Here is a 10,521-nt window from a genome sequence, read left to right on the forward strand (position 1 = left end):
TGAAGCGTGATCATGACTGGTACTGATGAATGACTCAGAAAAGTAAGATAGCTCATATCAAGTGGTTTGTTGTCTTGGCTCTAATCTTTTTTCTCTTTTTTTGTTAACTGCCATATACAGAGTTTTAAATGCACACTTTTCCATTTTTCTGAGTTATTTTTATCCTGAATTACCAAAATGAAGAAACTCTTGCATGTTAGCCAACTTTTTATAACTTGTTAATATCAGAAATTACCATGCTATGGACTTCAAAATACAAGTTACTCTATTTGAACTATTTAAAACACTACTTTAAACTTTTTAAATATAACACAGTTATAATACTCCTTGATTTTATAACTTGTGGTTATACATGTACTGACCCCAACTAATTATATTTCACATTTTCTTTCAAAGCTTTAATTCTGTTAATTTCCCCCTATATAATTAGTGAAATAGATGTGTACACTATGTTAAATAAATTTTTTAGATTAAACTATGATTGACTTTCTGGGAATAAAAGGTATTTAATTGCAAAGGGAAGTCCTTTATTTGGTTTCAAATATAATTCTTTAAGTGGTACTATAATTTATATGCTAAAGCTCTATTTTCAGAGACTTCACAAATAGTTTTCCTTAGATATAATACATTTTAAGAACTGAAAGTTTATCTAAATTCTTAAAGTATATATAAAGCCAGCCACTTAACTAGTCTGTTTCTTTTTGACACTGAAATTGGGACAAAGCAGGTGCTTGTAGTTGATCGAATGATAAAAGTTGATATTTCAATTTGAAAATAAAGTGTATAATTTAAAGCATTGGGCTTTGAGATAGTTTACTCAATTATCATTTGCTATAATTTCATTTTCACAAGAATCTTTTTAAGCATTTTCAGTAACTTTTAAATATTTCAAATTTTTCCAGTCTCTAGCCTCTCTAGTTGATAAATCCTTTTCTATTCACAAGCCATAGATCTTCCACTTTGTTACATCCATCGCTCATAAAATATGTGGCATCTGAGTATGGCTATACAGTAGGACTCATTTAACTTAGATTCAATAGCTCAATTTTGCAAAAAGTTGCTGAAAACCTAAACGTGTGGAAGCAGGATTGTATAATATGTTAACCATGGTTTGTCTATGTAGTTAATAAGATCTAGAAATATCTACTAGGTTCCATTAAGATAGTCTCTGGAGAATGAACTAAGCCAGACATTGAGATGCCTTTACTTTCTAAAAGTTGGATCCTAATGGCAGGTCACAAGGTTGTCTCCTTGCCACTGGCATTACCAGTGACTTTGATTATACCATGAATACGTGACAGATGTGGAAGATGAAGCAAATAAACACATTGAAGGTTAAAATTGGGACCTAAATCTAACCCAGTAGTTTGGTGTGTAGAGTTGAATCAAATAAGATACATTCAATCAAGAAAATTACTTAGTTTTGCACTTTGGTTCTTAATAAAGGATAGTGGAATATATCATGATTTGAGTGGTTCATATATAGATCAATAAGAACTGTGATCCTGTTGCCAAAAATACTAATGTAATCTTAAGCTACATTAAGGAAAATATAGCACTCAGAAAAAGATAGGAAGCCCACTGTACCGGAAGTAATCACGCATCTGAAATGTCACGTTCTGTTTGAATGCCGTATTATAAGAGCTACCATGCCTGGGGAAAGAGAAGGGGAGGGAGAAGTTCTAGCTGCCCAGCAAATGCTGTGTGTTTTTATGTATATTGTTGTATCTAGTTTGAAGAACAGCATCATGAGGTGAAATTTAGTATTCCCATTTTAGAGTAGATTTTAAGTATATAAAACAACAAATAGGAATAAAATTTTGGAAACATGGTACTTATCTTCAGGTATCAAATTCAAGAGCTGTCAATGAAAGGCAGTTAAGCTCATTCTTGTGACTGGAAGAGAAGAACTAGGACAAATAATAGATTTCAGTGCAATATTAAAAAGTAACTGAGTTAATTAAGATTTTCAAATCAGTTGTTTTGTAAAACATTAAATTTAACCTCATAGAAAATAACCTAGGAGAGACAAGCTGGGCAGTGTTCTGTGCATAAGGTAAGGAGTTGAATGTCTTAATGTTCCGGTGGCTCATGGAAAAAGTGTTAAAGTAAGTGAGATAATTACTGTATTATCTAATTTTACTCTTTTTTTTACTCTAATTTTACTCTAATTTTACTCTTTATCTAATTTCTGTATTGAGAAATCTAATTGCCATCAGTTGTAAGGTACACCATTTTATGTACCACTAAGAAGAAAAAAGCTCCAACTATGACAAGCCACCAATTACAAAATGTATCTATTATGTGAGGAAAGAACATGCACCTTAGAATTGATGAGATGTAGGGCTTGGAGAAGAGACAACTAAAAAATACTAAGGGGAGGCATGACAGTTGTCATCAAACACAGGAAGAACTGTAACAGAGCAAGTCTCAAACCAATAGGGAGAAGTTGAATGAAACAGACTTTTTCTATATTAAGGTGCTACACAGTACTAGCTGCTTCATGAAGTAAAGGTTCAGTCAATGTGCAAACAGAAACTGAATGACTCAATTGACAGGACTGCCTTTTTAAATAAAAAGTCGAATGTGATTACTTCCAGGCCCCTCTTCAGCTCTTTAAGGGGCTGATACCCTTTTCTTGATTTGAAGTTGGAGACTATGATGTCATCAGGGCTAAAAGGTATATAATTAAAGCATTGACCTTTAAGTACATAAGAGTATGCTATTCTGTGAATCATGGATAAGGTATACTTAAAATCACTGCTGTATCTTTGGAAAGAAATTTAAATCAAAAAAATTACAAAAGGCAACTTTATCGAACTTACCTGTAGAGTTGCTTTCTTTTGATGTTAGGAATAGGAATGTGAAACATTAATAAAGCACAACAAATAGTAATCATATATATATGTGTGTATTCACCAGATTATGTGTATATTTTAGTCCTACATTTGAAAGAGGAAAAACACAGTTTTTAAGTTTTGTCGTAAATGTTTAGTCTGAAATTGTACATTGCATTAGTGTGCAATCTCCTGTGTACAAGTACTAAGTAGAATAAAATCTTAAGTTTCTGATGAAATCCCACAAAATCTTGTAATCCCTGTGTATCAGGGGCATTCATTTACTTTTTCCTATAACATCCAGTGTTCTAGGGCAGAAACCATGTTACTACAATAGTATTTGTTAGCAGAACAGGAGGAAAGTTGAATCCATACATAAATACAAAACAGCAAAAGTGCTTTTATCTCAGTTATTTCCTGGGAATATTTCTGCTGATCTTAAGATTTCCTCTTCAGTTTGTATGTATAAAAACTGGTAATGGGAATTACATGCATTATCAGTTACATGTGCATTAATTGAAGATTTTTTTAATCCAGTTAAACAGTTGTGTAAATACTGTGACAAGATATTAGTGACATGTCTCTTTATCATAAGAACTCAAGATTTTTAAGGCTTTTTAAAAAGCTAGTCATTTCCATGTTTATTATACAGTTTTCTCTCAATTATTTAAATGACTTCTTGAAAGGATCAAAATTCACAAGGTCATAATTGTCATAATTCCCTATCTTGAAAATCCAGATTATTGCATAGTCAAATAGCTTATGATAACCAGTTGACATGAGCTAAAATACTTCAGTTAAACTGTCTTCTGCATAGCAAAGCCAATTTTTCATTCTTTTTGAGATTTATCTTAGTTTTCATTTCTAGGCCTGAAAGGCCATACCATACCACAAAAATGTTTTGATATCTTTCTTAGAGAAGATGAAATAAAACTGGCTTTATACCAAAAGTGTTAGTTCTTTTAGACAATAATTGAGGGCATTAGCTGAGGAAAACAAATCTTTACTATCAATCAGAGCTGGTCCCTAATTTGTATGTGTTTCCTGAAACGTAATGTTTTTGTGATTTGCATTTATTTTTGGCCTAAGTGACATTTTGACCACATAATTTACTTTTAAAATTTACAATAAATGCTTTTTTTCTTCCAGACCAAACTATTTCCTAGTGCATAATGAAGATAATTTTGATGATAATACATGAGTTCTTCAAACATTTTGGAAGAAATGCTTCAAATTTCAAGGGTAGTATGATGTCCACAGATCGCTGAGTCTGCTTGATTCTTTTTAGAATCAGGCCTCTTGATACTGATTTATAATGAGAAAACTATTTTAAATTAAACATTTATTCTTCAAAATTATACATCTGAATGAGAAAACATTACATGAGGGAATGATATAAATAGTTTCATCTTCTTATGTATAAAAATAAAGATTTGGGGCAGCCAGAATGTTTCAAAGCTACCTTTAAATCTGTTACATACTGAACATTTATTTTAAGATGGAGTTTTAATTACCATATGTAACAGTGCATGAAAAATGGGCTGTCTTTGAGTTGTTAAATATTTCCCCTTTTAAGAGAAAGATATATTTGTTTATTTTTAATGTTTTGATTTATTGTCTTCAAGTGGTTAATATTCTTCAAATATAACATGCTCTCTATTGCATGAGTTATATCTCGGTTTTAAAAAATGCAAGTCATGTTACTCCTCTGCTCAAAAAGTTATTTCCAGATTTCCCTTTTTTATCTAAAGTTTTGTGTAATTTTTTTCAGTTCAATCTAAATGATTTAATATAGGTCTAAAATTTGAATAGTAGTTGACTTGTATATCACTTATGAATCTAAATTCTCTCTACATTTGCAATGACACTGTCATTGAACAACAAAATCCGTTATCCTAGAAGTGTTTGTAAATTGGATATCATGGAAAAGCAAAGTTCAGACTTTCAAATGTTAAAGTGGGGCATCCTTTCCAACTTTGACTTACCATTCTTAGCATTTTGGACTAAGGGTAAAACCTTAGTTTCCTAAATCATATCAAAAGAGAAACTGAAGAAACTGGAAGATGCGCGTAACAAAAGGCTTAGGAGGGACAAATGGCTGTCTTCTCATATCTGAGGTAGAGTCATTTGTAAGGCTTTATTCTTTTTGTTTGTTTGTTTTTTGCTTTTTTTGAGACGGAGTCTCGCTCTGTCGCCCAGGCTGGAGTGCAGTGGCGCAATCTCGGCTCACTGCAAGCTCTGCCTCCCGGGTTCACACCATTTTCCTGCCTCTTGTAAGGCTTTATTCTTAAAAATATGTTTATCTTACATAATGCCAGAGTGCAGAATAAGGACCATTACATGGCTGTTATGGCAAGGCAAATTTCCATCTACAGCAATAAAGTATCACTTTATAATTTTTCAAAAGCTCCAGAAATCATTAGGCGTGAATGATCTTTCCATCACTGGAAGTGTCCAAGCAAAGGCAAAAAAAAAAAAAAAAAAAAAAAAAAAAAAAACTATTATTAGAAGTATTCAATGCTCTTCAGTCTGCAGAGGATAGGATTTCTATCTGCCTTATAACTGTTGCACATCTAATTATTCCCTGTATTTACTTCTACCTTGAATTTACCTTGAATTTTTAGCAAGCCACTAGAAACCTAATTTAATCTCTCTGTTCCACATAAAACAGTACTACTACTATTTGCTAAGGATCTGAAGAGGCTTTTTTCAACACAAATGTGATTCAGAGTAAAATTAAGCAGGGGGACCAGATTAAATTATTAATTCCTTCAGCCTCTACTCACCGTCCCCTTCATAATCAGGTTTTACAGTAGAGATTTTGATTAAGCCTAACTACTTAAATGTAAGTATAGAAAATAGAAACACATTTTAAATCCATTTATAAATGCTTTTGTATTATCTACACTTCATTTTTGTTAACAAATTTCTTAGAAGTGGCATAGTAGAAAAATTGTTTTAAGTAATTTATTATCTTTGGTTAATATTTTTGTTTTTTTTTATTATACTTTAAGTTCTAGGGTACATGTGCATAACGTGCAGGTTTGTTACATATGTATACTTGTGCCATGTTGGTGTGCTGCACCCATCAACTCGTCAGCACCCATCAACTCATCATTTACATCAGGTATAACTCCCCCTCACCATGATAGGCCCTGGTGTGTGATGTTCCCCTTCCCGAGTCCAAGTGATCTCATAAAATGCAAATATAAAATCCCCTGGCCCTGTCACACAATATGTGTGCAGCCTTGCAAAAATTACCTAATCTCTGAATGTTTTTCCCTTTTCTCGTGGGAAGGTTAAATTAGGGCATTTATAAATAACCTAACTTATGTTAGGTGTTAATCGACATAGGTCCATTTCTCGAAAGACAAACACTCTTCCTATTAGCCGTCATGCTAGGACATGCTCTCCAAGTTTTGGGATTCTGTTAAAGACCTTTTAACTTCACTAGATACTGTTATATAGCAATACCCAATTTTCTAAAGTGCCTAGCAAAGCAAAAATGGGGAATTAGATACTAGAATACTAAAACTGTCTTCTAGATCAACCCTTTTGTATGACAAGGAGGAAACTAAAATTATTGCTATGGTTTAAAAGTGTCCCCCAAATTTAATGTGTTAGAACATATTCCCCAAATTCATATTTTTGATGGTATTTGGTGATGGGGCCTTTGGGAGATAATTAGGATTAAATAAAGTCATCAGGGTGTGGGGCCTGATGGGTTATATGGACGGTGGTCTGAGTTAATAGGCACTCTTGCTCTCTTGCTATGCAACTGCCTTCTGCCATGTTACGGCACACAAGGACCTGACGAGATACTACTGTCATGCTCTTGGACCTCCCAGCATCTAGAATGGTAAGAAATAAGTTTCTTTATAAATTACCCAGTCTCAGGTATTCAGTTATAGCAACAGAAAATAGACTAAGGATTATTTACCTTATGTCAAATTATTTACTATTTAAGCTGGGACCAAAACCTCTTGGCCTCTATGTTTCAAGTTCCAAAGCTGATTTCCCTTTTATTACATACCTGTGTGTATCTCTCCCATAGAGATTTACTGCAGTTAACATGAAAGACTCAACAGTTGGTGAGATTTTAGGAACTCTAGAGCACTACCAGTATGGTATTAAAACTTTGCTAATCCAGAATGTAAATTTTAATGGGAAAAAATGTGAATTGATTATCTGTGTTTTGCTTTCCTCAATTGCAAACATAAAGGCTATACACAAACAAATTTGAGCTTTTAAAAAATATTTTAAATAATTATTACTACAAGCAAAATGCAGTCTGGGAGCTTCTTCATTAATGTTGAACTAGGCAATGGTTAAAATCCCTGTTCTAATTTACCGTGATTAGAAATAGAAATAGTAAGTAGTGTTCTTAGTAATAATTACATGCTCATTTTAATAGGTGAAGTTTATGGCCAGGAAAAAAACAATCAGAAAAAATAGTGACCACATAGGAAATGTATTTTGAATTTAAAATTCTGAGGCTAATAACAAATATTTAACACTCATAATGGAGCATGGCAAGAAAATTAATTTTTTAGTATTGGCAAGCTGGAACTCAATTTCTTATGACATTAACAAAATCTATAATTATAGCTGCTGAATCAAGAAGAAAATACAAAATTGTTTTATATGGTTTTCTTTGTTGGATCACTCATACTTTCATCATGTTTAATATCTAATTAGTTAAAAAGGTCTAAACTCTAGAATGTAAATTTTAATAGAAGGTGATTATACATTATTTTCCTGTGTACTTTAGCTTTTCAAGTGTTTAGTGGCAGTTATCAAAAAACTTCAGAATGTGCCAATTTTTGAAAAAAATTTCCCACCTGCTCTAAATTCTATTCCTAGGATACAAAAGCCTGCCTTATAATTCTTCTTAGAATCTTTTAATAAAAATATATATAATATGATATTGTTTGTTGCAACTTGAGCATCAGCCACAGGACTTTTTGAATATTGATCATGAGAACAAATTATAAATAACATAGCTTTAAATGCCCTTGTTTAGATAGGCTTTTTCTTTTAAATTGAACTTTATCAAGACCTGGCCATGATCCTACTGGAAAAACTACTGCAGATGATGTACATCAAATAAGTCAGTCTGGTTCTTAATAATACATTTTTAATCTTAATTTGTGGAACACTATTCAAAGAAAGGACTAGCTGCTTTCTCTGTGCTACTTCCACTTTCCACAGGGAACAGAGATTTTAAGTGACCTCAGAGCTTAGCATTTCTGAGCTTTCCTGGAGTTCTTACTACCATTCTGACTTAGTAAGTGGTGACCTGTATTCTGAAACTGAGGGGCTGACATATGCAATCTTCCTTGGGAATGTGATAAAGCAGCTCCGCTTCAAGTAAGTAAAACTAATAAACATTTCCAGTATTTCATTAAGAATAAAATAGAAATTGATTTAATTTGTGAAGTCTTAATACGTTTGACTTTCAATAAAGATGTGAAGATAATGTGTTCAGAGAAAACAAGCTAAATTAAAAACAGGAAACAGGAGAAAAATGTCTAAAGAACAGAAGACACAAGTTTCTTCAAATACTTTAAAAATAATTGCCAGGAAAGAAATTGACTAAAAACAGAACTAAAAGAAAATGGATTTTAAAATTTCAAGAATTTCGGTTAAAATAAGATAGAATTTTCACATTTTGTTCCCTAGAATTAGACCACCGTACTTCAGTTTTGAAGCAGAGATTTCATTCACAGAAGACTTTGAGCTCTGGAATCATTGAAAAATGAATCATATTCATTTAATTATTGGTAGTCCCCCAACTGCTATGCATTAATAGGAATTAATTCTGCCTCAAGTTTCAGTTCCTCATCATACTGAGCTAGAATAACTGGATCTTCTTTGTTCATCATTGTTTCAGATCTTAGACATGGCTTTTGCTTTCTTGGAAAAGAAGATTATAACAAGAGAAAAAAAATAATTTCCTATTTCTTTTTATTTTTCCTGCAATAGGAAAAATATTCAGATTGAAGATTTGTGATTTTGGGTTATGCTATTTCAACTATTAAACTCACTTTTAAGTAATGTAATCAAAATTGTGTTTATGCTAACAGAAAAAAAAAATTCTTACATTTAAATTAAAAAAAGAAAATCTCTCTCAAAACCTAAAAGGTATTAGAGAACAAAGCATCTTCCTAATTCGGAAGTTTTTCAAACCCTACATCTTCTTAATTTATTGAGAAAAAGACACTTAGGATCTTCCTGTAACTAATTTGCCCATTGCTGGGAAATACTTGTTACCTATCATAATGTAGTGCTTCCAAATAACGTATCAGAACTGCAGTCGAAAGGTACTCAATACCAGTTAAGTAACATTTGAAGTCCAGGAAAGAGAAATCAAGAATTCCATGATTCCATGTTTCCGTATTCATCAGGAACATAATTAAGAGTTTATTCATTTGCGACTTACAAACAAAGTTTATGTAGTTGGCAAGGAAGTCAATATTCTGATTTTATTCTTCGAAATGTAGATATAAATAGGTCTCAAGTTTGATTTTATGATAAAAGTGTGGTTTGGGAAAAAAGGTAATTCTAACTTTCAAAAGGTCGCGAAAAGAATAGAGGCTGAAGCGTAGTTGGGGTGGAGGTAATTGGGGGTGGAGGTAATTGGGGGTGGAGGGAGCAACGGCAAGTATTAAGAGCAGAACGCAGGTCTAGAAACAGTACCTGTCCCAAAGTGGGTCTGCCTGCTGCTGTCGCTTTAAACAGCGCTCCTGGAAAGCTTATCTACAAATCCTGGGGCGGGTCAGGGGTGGCACGACTCCTAAGGAGGGAAACGACAGAAATGATTCTGTTCTTGGGAGCTCCGAAGCAAGTTCTGATGGGAAAAGTGGTATTTCTTTCCAGGCTGCAAAGCTCTCCACCTGTTTGTTTCCTTTGGTCTCAGTCAGCCCCAGCCATGGGGGCAAATCAAGTTGGGGTCGACCCGGCTGCCAGAGACGTAAGTTGCCACAAGGGTCACCGAGGACCTGAGCAGCAAGTTTCTTTCGTCCAGCCTCCTGCCCCCACGCACGTTGCCTCCACAGCAAACTCCACCTGACTCAGCCTGTTGTAATTCCAATCCTGTAGCCCTCCCGGTCGCAGCAGGGTCAGGGGGCGCAAGTCTGCACCAAGACGGTTAGGAGGCCCAGGTCCTGGGACTGGACGGTTACCGCGCTCCCTGGGGCGGCGGCGTGGGCACGGCAGGGTCACGCCTCCGGCACCGCCGCGCGCCAGCCCGCCCGTGGCATGGGAACCTGCGGTTGAGTAGTCCCCGGGGACCTCCCAGCGCACACCGCTAGCCTGGGGCTTTCACCTCGATCCGCCCGGCCCGGGCGGCTCGTGTCCTCCCACACCGCCACCCGTGCCCGCTTCCCGGGGTGCGCCCGGAGCCTGGCCGCTCTCCCCGCAGGTGACCAGTCCCGGTTTAGAGTTCAAGATTCCCGCCGCTCCACTTGAACTCCACCCTCCCCTCTGATTATTATTTTTTAACTTTCCCTCCGGTTAAGCTAAATCGATCATAATCTTTCATCTCGGACGTCCCTCTTAAGGGGACTGAGGGAAGATTCCGATTGCAAGTCGCCGTTGTCGCTTGTGCCATCAACCCCTCGCCCAAAGGAGACGCCCCCGTGCAGGGCGGGGCGGAGCGGGGCGGGGCGGAAGGGCCAGGGTC

The sequence above is a fragment of the Colobus angolensis genome, unplaced genomic scaffold (assembly GCF_000951035.1).
Source record: "Colobus angolensis palliatus isolate OR3802 unplaced genomic scaffold, Cang.pa_1.0 Scaffold80, whole genome shotgun sequence".
Taxonomy (NCBI): Eukaryota; Metazoa; Chordata; class Mammalia; order Primates; family Cercopithecidae; genus Colobus; species Colobus angolensis.